A 13,174-nucleotide genomic window follows, 5' to 3' on the forward strand; every position below is an offset into this window, starting at 1 on the left:
CTTGGGACAGCAAAAAACATTCACCTGTAGCACACAGGAGCACCGAACCAGAGTTGTTGCCTAGCATCTAAAGAAATCATTAATCTTCGGCAATTGTTGGAAGAAAAAGGTTGTTTATGCCTTATCCGAGCTCTTCAATAACAACCTCTGTTCACAAAAGCTAGCGAAACATCCTATCTTCCATCAAGGCCCGACCCCGTAATATGAAAAGCAAGGCCATATCATAGTTTTTCCTCCACCATGCTTCACTGTTTTTAAAGTGTACCGTGGATCGTATGCTGCATTTTAGGGTCTTCTCACATATTCGAGGACGACTTTGCTTTCATCGCTCCACAGAACATTCCTCCATTTCTCTTTTGCCCAATCTCTATACTCTTTAACAAACTCCATTCTCTTTGTCACATGCCTTTTCGTCAAGAATGGTACCTTGCGAGGATTTCGAGCTGGAACTTTGCTTATAAAAGAAGTCTTCGTATTGTAAGAGCGCTAACAGACTGTTAAATTCCATTTCTTATTTTCCTTGAGCCTATGGAAGGGTTGTGTTTTGCTAACTGAACAATTTTTCTGTCAGTTCTTTCAGTAGCCATCCTTTATGGGAATCGCTTTTTCGGTTTATTTTGCCATTTTAAGACAATAATGACCATTTTTGCTGATCACCCTAGGATGTCTTGAACATTTTGGTAGGTCTTTCCCTCCAAACGCAGTTTTCGAATAAGTTTTCGAATTTCTTCGGTGCAATGTGTTGACCGTCCTTTTGTTTTGCTTAATTTTGAGCTAATATTTATTAATTTTTATATGCTAGTATGTAACAAATTCTTAAAACTTTATATAGTAAAACATTCACTTAACAAAAAATAAAAAAAATTGAATTTTAAACACTTTTTAATTATAAAATCAAAAGCACCGCTATTTTTATGAAGCTATTTGTATTGAAGTATTGACCTATTGATGAGATGACTGCACATAATTGTAATGCACATTTTATTTATGGATTTATGTTAAATGACCAACAGCCAACGTTTTATATTCTTTTAGGTCAACAATAGTGTGGTCTTAGCTCTAAAAAGTCAACTAATTTTTTGAATTTGTACACATTTTTTAAAACGTCTTTTAACAAATACAATTTTAGGTCACTACTCGCCACAAGTGTCAATAAGTAAAATAGGACAAATTAATATTTCCGGGTCATCCAAAATCCCTAATAAAATATTTCACTGATACTTCGACAACTGTCACATTCCTAATCCCATCAACCCACAAATACAAACATAGGTACACAACATGCCATTTTCATCAATTGGTTTAACTCCAATAACACAATACACGATTTTAAGACCTACAAATGTACAAATTCATGCTCCGCACATAATTTACGTATAAATCATATTGTTTTTGAGAGTTTATCAGAATTTTGGAAAAAATCAGTATTTTCATCACGCTCGTACCTATACATACATTCTTGTAACACAAACGGATATCGTATATACGCAAAAGTATACATATCCGAAATGATTGCAAATTGAAATGTCAACTTCAGGATCCTTGCGCTGAAATCCGTTTTATTTTATATCCTTTTTTCTCTCTTCTCTTCCCGTCTTTTATTTTTTTTTTTGTTTATTTCCTTAAGTAGAAAGTTATTGACTTCACTTAAAATAAAAAGAAAAAAGAAAAATCAGTCTCTCAAGCAATTTCGTGTTTCCCTTTCAAAAATATTTGTAAAGCAATTTCAGATAAAATTCCCTAACAAAAGTAACGACATGTACCTTCATACATGAAAATACATGAGATTTTGTTTAACTAAACTACCTATCTGATCAAAGAAAGTATAATACTTTTTTTTCAGGAGCAGCAGCAGCAGGAACTTCAAGTTCTTCAGAAAATTCAATTGAAAACAAAAGAAAAATAGTAGAGAAGGAGTACGGTACAGTACTGTACGGCCTACTGCCATGCCGCCTGCTTGCCTACTAAATTATAGCGTGTTCCCTAATATACAAAAATTTCCTTTTTTCGTCCTTGCTATTGTTTTATAAAAATGCCATTATTATCGGTCCAACACTTCTTTCACATCGTCCTTCATATTGCATTCATAAGCATTTCGTGCTTACAATTCATTTTCGGGAATCATTTTCCCTTTTTTTCCAACATACATATTTTGTAGGACTTCCTCTTCACATCCTTATATAGGTTGAGGACCATAGGTACATTATTCGGATTCGGATAAAACCAAGAACAAAAAAGAATTAATCATTTTTCCCAATTCAACTATATACATCGCGTTTGGGATGGGGGTCGGTCGAGCCTAGCCGAGCTGGGCTGGGCCGGGCGTTCGTTGCTTCGTCGTATGTCCGCAGAGCTAGAGCGATAGCTCTTATATTGCCGTAATCCCATCTGCTAATTTGTTCGGCCCATAAATCGGATCTGAAGCATGAACCGTGAAATTCAATACATTACGATACCAAAGTAGATATACACAAAGAGAGAGAATATTTATGGAGGAGATTGTAATCTTTCAGATAAATTGAAATTGGCGAAACACAATGCCTATTGAGAGAGAGCGCATAGCATTACTTATCCTTTTTTTTTTTGCTTTTTTGCACAAGTGTTACGATGACGCATTATGTTATCCTTTGACTCTTATGGGATTTTTTGTTGTTGTGTGTTTTGTATCCTTTTTCATATTTTGTTTTGTTTCCCATTCAACAGATCTCTCCATCATGATAAGAAAAGGAAAAAGAAAGTAATTGGCACTGCACGCGCCTAGCTAAATCATTTTCCTTGATCCTTAAAAAATGAAAGCTTTGTTTCACTTCATGGTAGTTATTGTATATACTTTTATTTTATATGAAAATCGAACTATAGAACGTACTTATTTTACGCCTCTGATCCGAAACACGTTTTGTAGAAAAAGTTTATGTTTAGACGTTTGGAGTTTTAGGACAAGCTATGATGACAGGCGTAACAATAATATTGTCTTGAACATGGCATCAAAATTAAGAATTGATTGGACCAATTTTCCGGTATTAAGTTTGATTAATTTTTTGGAGTAATTAATGAAGTAATCGATTATAATTTTCTGGATATAATTCCCAAAAGGTTAATAACTGACAATGGTTCGCATTCCCAAACTTTCACATGTTTATGACACAGGATTTTCAAAAGGAGAAGGAGAAACATTGCATTCGAACGGCTAACCATAAAACCCAACTAGAGGCTGGGATGCGACCCACAGTGATAACTTCCCATCTCGTTTGTTGATTTGTTTCTAGGTTTCAGCGTTTTTTCAAGTTGTCAGTTGAATTGCTCTTAAAAAATTAAAAATTAACAACAATGTTTTGCATATCATATGGAATAGTTGAATTTCAAAACCTATTTTTGTAAACGAGATTTTTAGTCGAAAATCAAATTTTTACTTTTTAAATTTTTTTTTGAAAAAAACTTACTGTTGGGTTTTTTATAGAAAATTTACTGAATGTCGAAAACAGTATTTTCTCTTAGATAAAAATAGTTTGCAGCCAATAATTTTAAGTTTTGAAAAGATATTTAAATCGAAACTCAATTTTTACCAAATTATATTGTTGCTTTTTTATGTTTTTATTTTTTATACAAAAAATCTTTCAATTAAATGTTTCTCAAAATTTTACAGAATATTAAAAACAGTATTTCTTATAAGAAAAATTTAGTTTGAAGCCATAATATAAAATTTTTGAAAAGATATTCGAGTCAAAAATTACTTAAGCCTCAATTTTTACCAACTTGTATTGATTTGTATGTCTAAGTTCTTATTTTTTTGTAAAAAAACTATCAATTTAATTTTTCTCAAACTTTGAAAACAATGTTTTTCATAAGATAAAATTAATTTGAAGCCAATATCTCAATGTTTTGAAAAGACATTCGAGTCGAAAATCAATTTTTGCCCACTTTGAGTAAGAACTTTAAAAAGAACTGCAAACTTGATTTTTCTAAAAATTTTACCAGGTGTTAAAAACGTCATTCATCGTTGCAAAAAATTGTTTTAAAGATAAAATCATTTGCTGTTCGTAAAATTTTCGAGGTAACAAATTTTTGTTTAAGTTTGTTTTGATTTATAAAAAAAAAACAGTTACTTTGATTTTTTTCCAAAAATATGTTTGTTTGGTATCACGTTACAATACATAATATATGATTTTATTCAATTGTCTTGCGTTATCGGTTCGTGAGATATTTATAGCTAAAGCACAAACACGATTTAGCTTCGACTTTATTTTGACGTTTACGAAATCAGCCTCAAGAATTCAATGCATGCTGTCACGATGAAGCTTCGACCTCACGTTTCATTTGACAATCGAAAGGAAATAAGGTAATGTTACGTAATTTGACTCCAAACGGAAGCTCTAGCTCAAATTTGCTGAGCATTTCCTTTGTCTGACAGCTTAACAGCTGTAAAAAAGTCAACAAACAAAATACATTTTCTTTTGGGGGGATTCCCATTGATCATTAAAGGCTGTGTAAGCTACTTCCGCGATAAATTAAATTTTTTCAATTTCAAAATTCATATTTTTTTTATTTTGAGAAAAAATAACAACTGCTACTGACAGAAATGCCATTTTAGAAATGTTAATTTGCAAGTGCCCTTCAAAGAAACCTCGAAGCTGGTCCAACGTAACGCAGGAGAAGCCGAAGCTGAAGCGTGTTTGTAATTAATGTTAACCAACATTTTTACCATTTTTAAATTTCCCATAGAAAGTTATTTTAATGGGTCCGATTTTTCAAATTGTACATTTTGACATTTCTCGACGTTTCAAAGTCCCTCGAGTCAATATAAAAGATTTTTAGAAGGATGTTTGTACGTCCGTACGTCAATACCTCGTCGTACGTTCACGACGTTTTTTCGTCTTTCATAGCTCAAGAACCAGAAGAGATATCGACTTCAAATAAAGTTTGTTATACAGATAATAAGACAGAAAGATACAGAAAATGCTCTCAAGTGAATTGCATAGGTGGTTTTTTTACCATAACAGTTTAGAAAAAGGTGAACATTTTGGTTAACCCTTAATATCTTAGGAACCAAAAACGCTAGAGACTTGAATTAAATTGTATATATTATATTTTAACATGATACCAAAGAAGTATATAAAAAAAATTTAAGAAAACAATTGTCACGTCGAAAATTGTACAAATAAAAAATGATTTTATCTCCAAAGCAATTTTGTGCAACCAAAAATAAAGTTTTAAACATAAAATAAAAATCTAAGAAAAACATTGCCCAAAGATGGTAAGAATTGATTTTCGACTCAAATATCTTCTCAAAACTTTGAGCTTATGGCTTCCAGCTAATTTTTACTTACAAGAAATATTGTTTTTAACATTCAGAAAAATTTTGAGAAAAATCGAATGGCCAGTTTTTTTGACAAAAAATAAAAACATAAACAAAAAAATTAATAAAAGATGGTAAAAAATCATTTTCGACTCAAATATCTTTTCAAAATTTTGAGCTTATGGCTTCCAGCTAATTTTTACTTACAAGAAATATTGTTTTTAACATTTAGACAAATTTTGAGAAAAATCGAATGGCCAGTTTTTTTGACAAAAAATAAAAACATAAACAAAAAAATTAATAAAAGATGGTAAAAATTCATTTTCGACTCAAATATCTTTTCAAAATTTTGAGATTTTGGGTTTAAACTTTTTTTATCTTTTAAAAAATACTGTCAAAACTCAGTAAAATTTTGATGAAAATCAAGCTAACAGTTTTTTTTACAAAAAATAAAAACCTAACAAAAAAAAAAAAAAACAATACTAAAACTTGGTAAAAATTTACTTTCTACTCAAATATCTTTTCAAAAATTAAAGATATTGTCTTCAAACTCTTTTTATTTCACAGAAAATATTGTTTTTGATATTCAGTAGTTTTATAAAATTTTAACAGTCCGTTTTTTTAAAAGAAATTAAAATCTACAAAAAATAGTACGCAAATTTGGTAAAAATTGATGTTCCGTTCTTGATATCTCTCAAATTAATTTTATTCATCCAATTTGTAAAAATTTTAAAAAATACTACTTAAATTGGTAAAAATTTGTTTTCGATTAAAAACAAAATTTATTTGAATTTAATATCTTAACCGGTTCTTGGGCTATGGACAACGAAAAAAACTTTTCGAACGTACGTACACACGCACACACAGCCATCTCTCTAAAAATCTTTTATTTAGACTATAGGGGCATTGAAATTCGAGAAAGACTTCCTATGGCAAAGTTAAGAAGTAACCCCTAATTATCTTAATATAAGGTTTTCCAATTAGAGATTTTATTTTGAATAGACCGCAATTTGTACAGCTGTCTCTTTTAAAGTCGTCATCTTCTGACATTTGACAAGTTAAAGTTACGTCATTACAACCAAAATGGAATAAGCCACGCTTTAAAAACCTATTCAAGTTGTTTAAATTCATTAAAAATGTGGTGAACAATTTGTAGTATTGGTATTTCTCGAATATGTGATGAGTATAGAAAATTGGCCACCTGGATCTAAAACATCTACAGACTCGTTAAGCCACGTTAGATAAAATGTTTCTGCCAATGCTCCTCTGTAAAGACTTTAAAGATGAAAGTTTGAATTGGTCATGGAAAATTAAATTATCAATGCTGCAATCGTAGGTGGTTGACATCGTTTTTCATTGTTAACGTAATGTCGTTTTCTTAAAAGTGCAATAAACATCCATTATACAAAATCGTTAGCTCTTAATATTAAAATAAGAGCTCTTATTAAAAAACTTTTAAGAAAACATTTTTAGTTTGGACCTGAAACATTATTGTATATGAATGTTTCTGAAACTTTGTAGTCACATTTTAAAAATCTAGTGTCAACTGAATCATGTTCGACTTAAAGTTGAGATAAATGTCAGTAGAAAGACTTTTGGAAGGTGTCCAAGATTCCAAACTGGTTTACCTTTGCTTCCCTTTAATCCACAAACGATATGGTATCTTCTTAGTTTAAAGGCTAATTAATTCTTTTTTCTAGTTTAAGCTAAAGACTTGCCTCAATTATGTCTGCAGGGAGAACCTTAGCATTTATATTTTAAAAGGTTTTTTTTCATAGATGACTCTTTGTGTTTGCAGAGTTCGACAACGTTCCAATGTGGAAACATCCCTTGACTCCAGTGCAGAGGGCTAAATCTACAATATATCAGGGAATTGTATAGATTCTGAATAGAAGATGCAAGATACGAGTATATGTTAAAAAATAAAAATAAACCAGGGTGGGTGTTCCGTGCCCTTTTTTTTATGAGTGTTATTAAGTGATGAATAAAATGCACGTTAAGATGCAGAGATATGGTGTAAGGGTGGTTATGTGTTTGAATGATTTGGAACACTATTACTGTCAGAAAAGTTAACACCACCTGTGATCAGTAAAATTAATATAAATAGGATATGGGTTTGATAAAAAATAACAATTGCGTAAGGAAGTGGGTTTTGATCACATCAGAGTAAACAAATAAAAGGGAATTAATTGCGTAAACTGTCAAAACTTTAAATGTCAGAAATTAATAATGGTTTTTTGAGTAATCCCCAGCTGACAGATGAATAAATACTTTAATGTATTGAAATTTGGCATCTACTCGAAAGTAGTAATAACAACAACACAGTTCCTTTAAATTGTTTGTTCGGGACGAAATTTTTGCTGCAAAAATGTTGAGATTTTAAAAAATGGCTTTTGGTAATCAGGGCCTCGTAAACAAAGAGCTACAAAAAGTAGTACAAATTGTTAAAAGAGAGTCATGAAAGCGTCAAGGACTTGGAGCGGCCAATACGTCCATCAGCGTCAACTGATGAGTTAGCAAAACGTCATCAAATTCAACGAATTGGAGCTTTGAAATTTTCGATTGATTTGTTGGAATATCGGAAGGATCAATTTAATTCAATTTTTCTGAAGTCAAAAGAGTCAATCAAAATGACTGTTTGACTTCAGAAAAATTAAATCTTGATTGATACCAACAACGTCCAGTTTGTGCACTCGTAACCAGTAATGGTTTTGCTTAAAAGTTGTCTATTCTTGAATAAAAAGCTTTTCCGGTTGACCCCGTTAAAATTGATAGGCGAGCTATTAAACAAAACAAAAAAAATATTGAAGACTATTTCGGAAGAAAACTTAGCAATATTTTTCGAATCTGGAATAACGTTGGAGGAACTGTATTACAATAGAAGGAAAGGGAAGTGGGATGAAATTAATTTAGAAGAATTTAGTAGGTGGCTCTATCCAGTTTGGGGTCACTTTACCTATGCGCGTCAAGGCGTCACCTGACCCTGATTGATCGAGATACGGTGGATTACTCAATTACTTTCTAAGTCCAACGAAACAGCAACTAGAATGAGTAATTCTTCGTTTCATCTCAGCACTGGTGTTGAATTCTGTGTTCATAGCTGAGCCTTGGTAGACAAAGTTCTTAACTACCTCAAAGTTACGTCTGCTGATGGTGAAGTTTTGCCGGGACGTCGGTGTCGGTATTGTATATCTTTTCTTGATGACAGCGGGTACTTTGTAGTTCTCTCATTAACCACTAAACCTATTATTGCCTCCTCTGCCTCAATACTCCCAAATTCTACCGATTGTGTCAATGTCATCAGCATATGCCAGCAATTGGACAGACTTTTTAAAAAAAGATAGTGCCTATAGTGCGTTGGGGTGGGTGCTCTGCACTCTCTGCTCTACACATGACAGCGTATCACCTTGTATAAAGTCTTAGTTTAAAATCGAAAGTTTGATTAAGTTGTTTCAACTTTATGGAGCAGCGTAAATTCTATATGGTCATTCTGCACAAACGGATGCGTTTAGCAGGAATGCTAAAACAGGGCATGGTTCTAAAAAGTTTTACCCTGTAGATGCTGTCGTATGCTGCCTTGAAATCGATGAAATTAGGGTGGCTGTCGATTTGATGTTCTTAAGTTTTTTCCAGGATCTACCGTAATGTGAATAATTGATCGACTGTGGACTTTCCTGGTCTAAAATTATACCGATTATCCTATTAGGTTGTTGACGAAGGGCCTTAGAAGTGTACACATTACGACATAGAAGATTTTGTAAACGAGGTAAGTAGACTGATTCCTCTATAGTCGGTGCAGCTTAGAAGGTCTCCTTTTTCGGGAGCCACGATTGTTGGTTTGACCTACCTTCACTTCAGCAGAATCAAAGAATTAGAGATCTAAATTTGTTGGAATATCGGAAGGATCTGTAGAAACTTTCTTCTTTTAGTCTTCACAAAAATTAAACCTCGATTGGGTCCAACAACACTCAAATATCGTTTAACAATTTTAATATCTAAATTTCGTCTGATCTGTAGACACTATGTTTAAGATTGAAAAAGGAGACATTTATATATACCAAGTCAAAAAAAAAAAATTTGAAGAATAAATAATGTTTTTTGGATTTATAAACTAATTCCCGGTATGTCCTGCCTAATTTTGTGTTGCTAATTTTTAATTGGAAAAATAGAAACGATTTTAATTTATAATTATGTATATGTTAAATTTCTCTGCCCAATACCAAAACTATGAAACTCAACATTATGCAAATTCACCTTTTGGAGCATCACGTTTCATAAAATTTTAGAAGAGCCAATTTTATTATTATGTTTTTGGTTTAAGCCTAGTACGCTGCTGATACGAAACGAAATTTCCCATACAAAAATGACATGACGAAATCATAAACGAAAAATTTCACTGTGCTTTTCGTTTTTCAGTACGCTGCTGAACAACGAAATGTGTCATTTTAGTGGATAGCTGTACTAGATTTTTTAGTACAATTCTCCACTCTTTTCGTTCTCAATTTAATTGCCCGGTATATTAATTGCTTGCGAAATTTTGACGTTTAATTTATTTATTGGAAAAAATTGTTTACAAATCAAAATTGAAAATTGTTTTCGGTGTTTTTGTTTTTTGTTTTCCACAGCTGACAGAACTCTACACAAATATTTTTCCGTTGTGGTTTTCGTTTTAATTTCGCTCTACACTTGGAGACCACCGAAAAATTTCGTTTCGCATCAGCAGCGTACTAGGCTTTAGAATGAACTTAATGAGTATTGCAGACATTTTGGATAATCTCCAGGGACTACTATCAAATTTATCCCAAGAGCGTATTTACTTCGAGGGAATTATACTTAAACTACGTTCTTAATACTCACTTTGGCTAGCGGCCATGATTTTGGTATAAGCCCATCGTTTTAAAATCTTCGATATTTAATTTTCTGTATCTACGTAACCTTATTGAAATCTTAAGTCTCTTTAATTTAATTCAAAACGTCTTTTGTGCTTTTAATGATTTGCTAAACATGTCTCCTTATATCAAAGAGATTCCCATCTACGAAATGTAAATGTTAATAAAATTTGACTGACATTTCCTCCTAACCTCAAACATCACACTTTTCTAACAATTTCATTTTATGCGGTCAACCTAACTTAAATATAATTTCGATTTCTTTTCGTTTGCTTATTTTGTATTCGTCCTCTTTAATCTTTGCCCGTAAATTAGACTACGGGTCCTTTATCCCGAGGCATTGTTATACAATTCCTTGAAATCAGATTTAAAGTATCTCAAAAGCGCCTTACTAAATAAAATAAAATAAAATAAAATAAAAAGAAAATAAATATAGAATAGCGATAACCTTATTTTGAATGACAAGAAACGCTTATCTCTTTTTGTTTGTTTTTATTTTATTTTCTTCTTCTAAAAATCATGAGTAACAACATTATTGCTTAGGGCAAGGAATACCCACCTCCAAACATAAACATATCTAAAATCTACTCTATTTCTTTGAAAAATTAAATATAGGGGGGAAGATGTTGAAGGAATGATGCACATAAATATTGTAATGGTTTTTATTCTTTTTTTTGTTGCTTAGTCGAAATTTTCTTTTGTTGTTTATTTGTTCTTCAAAGGTAAAAGCTATTATAGGTATAAGGTAGGTTTTCTTTTTTTTGTTGTTGTTGTTGTTGGATTTGGATTAGAAGGTTTGTAATAAGCTTTCACCTTTATATTTATTTAAATTTTATGAATCTTGATTTTTATTTAAACAGCTTCATAGAAAGGAAGAGGGTGGAAAATGGGATGGGTGATGAGGGAGATGTAGGGAAGGAGGAATATTTAAATTGAAAGCATTATTTTGGGTTGGTTCTTTGCGGTTTTTTTGACAGACAGTTATAAAGTTCTAAGGACATAATATTTACACTTATAATTCGTATTTTTTCTTATAAATTTGATGATGGTAAAATGATGAGGATGAAAAAATATATGGGATGGCAGGAAAACACACCAAAATGAAAGAGAAAAACAAGGAAGATAATGCGCTTTTAGCTTACGTTGACTCATTAATTATTTAATACCAATTTTGAATCGTAACTGGAAAATATGAAGATTTTTTTGGAATTTAGTAAAGGACTAGTAAATATATTTCCGCAAGTGCTGTTAAAGGAGTAGAGTAACTGTATACTACAGATTATTAAGTTCAAAAAAGCTGAATAGTAGATATTATGTTATGGTTAGGAATAACACAAATGACTCTTACTCGAAGGAATGTGCTTCAATCCTACTTTATATCATTCAATAGTTGTAAACCATTAGGACTGAAATAATCTTGCTAGAAAAAATAAAATCTGAGTTTCAGAAAAAAAGGAGATCTTCCATCTCTAGAAAAAGTTAAGCAGAACAACGAAACAGCTTTTTCAGTGATTTTTTTAGTCATAAAACTTTATTTTTAAAGTTAGAAAACACCAAAAAGATCGACCACCTCACAATTGTCAGGGATTTCAATTCTTATCCGAAATCAACTTTTAAAATAAAAGATTATCCATTTTGGGATTTTAAATGTATGTAGGGCTGGAAATCGACATCTTTGTCAAACAAATTTGTTAAAGCAATTATGAGTTCGCCTAACTATCGAAAAACACTTACAAATTTTTAAAACCTACTACAAAAATGGTGATTCTGGCACAGCCAGATATCGTGCTTTAAGAGGAGATTAGAAAAAAATAAATTAGGTCCAACAGTCCATGAAGAACCAGGGTCTATTGACTTACAACTCTCAACCATTCCTGCGTGCGAGTAATGTTGTCAGAGATGGAAGGAACCTACAGTTTATATGCCGAATCCGAATGGATTATTTGAGATAGCACCTTTCATGACAAGAATTACTCGTGAAGGATTTGTCAATTCCTCGCAAGAGGCAGTACCCGTGAAAAAAGTTAGGTGGCACAGCAAGAATTGAACCTAAGACCCCTTGCATGACAGTCCAACGCACTTTTTTTTAAATTCATTTTTGTTAAGTCATTCTAAAACCTATCTTAAAGCTAGACAAAAATTCATAAACTAGCCTAATTATCCATAACTTACAACTAACTTATTGATAGCATTAGGACACTCTGAGTTAAACTATAACACTTAATACTAATGCCTTTCGGCCCTAAGATCTATACAAGATAAATTTATGTTTTATTTATTTTTGTATTTATTAGAAAATTTTCAAAAAAACTAATATCGATATCCATTTTTCTTTTTACTTAAACCTACTAACTTAAACTACCTATTCTACCTATAAACTACTTAAAACTAGAAGAACCACAGCAGCAACCTAACTATCAAACATTTTTGTTTTTCATACTTTGTTGTCTTTTTTTTATTATTATTAATATTTTGTTTTATTACATGTTTTTTTAAATTTTTTGTTTTGTATTTTTTGTTTGTATTTTTGTTTGTATTTTGTTTTTGTGTCACCATGCCTATTGTACTTAAAACTAAAGCCTAAAACTATAAAACAAGTATATAAGCCGAACAAGGCTTAAAACCCCATCCCGACTACCCACTATAGCCGATTGAAGCCACCAAAACTGGTTCTACTGCTTCACCCTATCAGTTCAGTCCCGTTCGGACACTGCCCTACTGAACCGAAGGAGCTCTGCTCCGCCGTGTGAAATGACCTCACGATTGTACAGGAGTCGCCTATCAATGGTTTGTCGTCTGACGTGGTAGATTAGCAGAACCACAAGTTTATCCTGTATCAGACGGCATCTATCAAAAAAGAGGAATGCCTCCTGGTGGAATGAAGCCGCTCAAGTGTGCACTTTCAAAATACTCGTCGTTCGACGTTCAGATAAACCGCCCCGAAAATTAAATTGTTGGTCGAAGACATAGCTCTTGCAATGAGACTTCGATC

Source organism: Eupeodes corollae, chromosome 1 (genome assembly GCF_945859685.1).
Source record: "Eupeodes corollae chromosome 1, idEupCoro1.1, whole genome shotgun sequence".
NCBI classification, from domain to species: domain Eukaryota; kingdom Metazoa; phylum Arthropoda; class Insecta; order Diptera; family Syrphidae; genus Eupeodes; species Eupeodes corollae.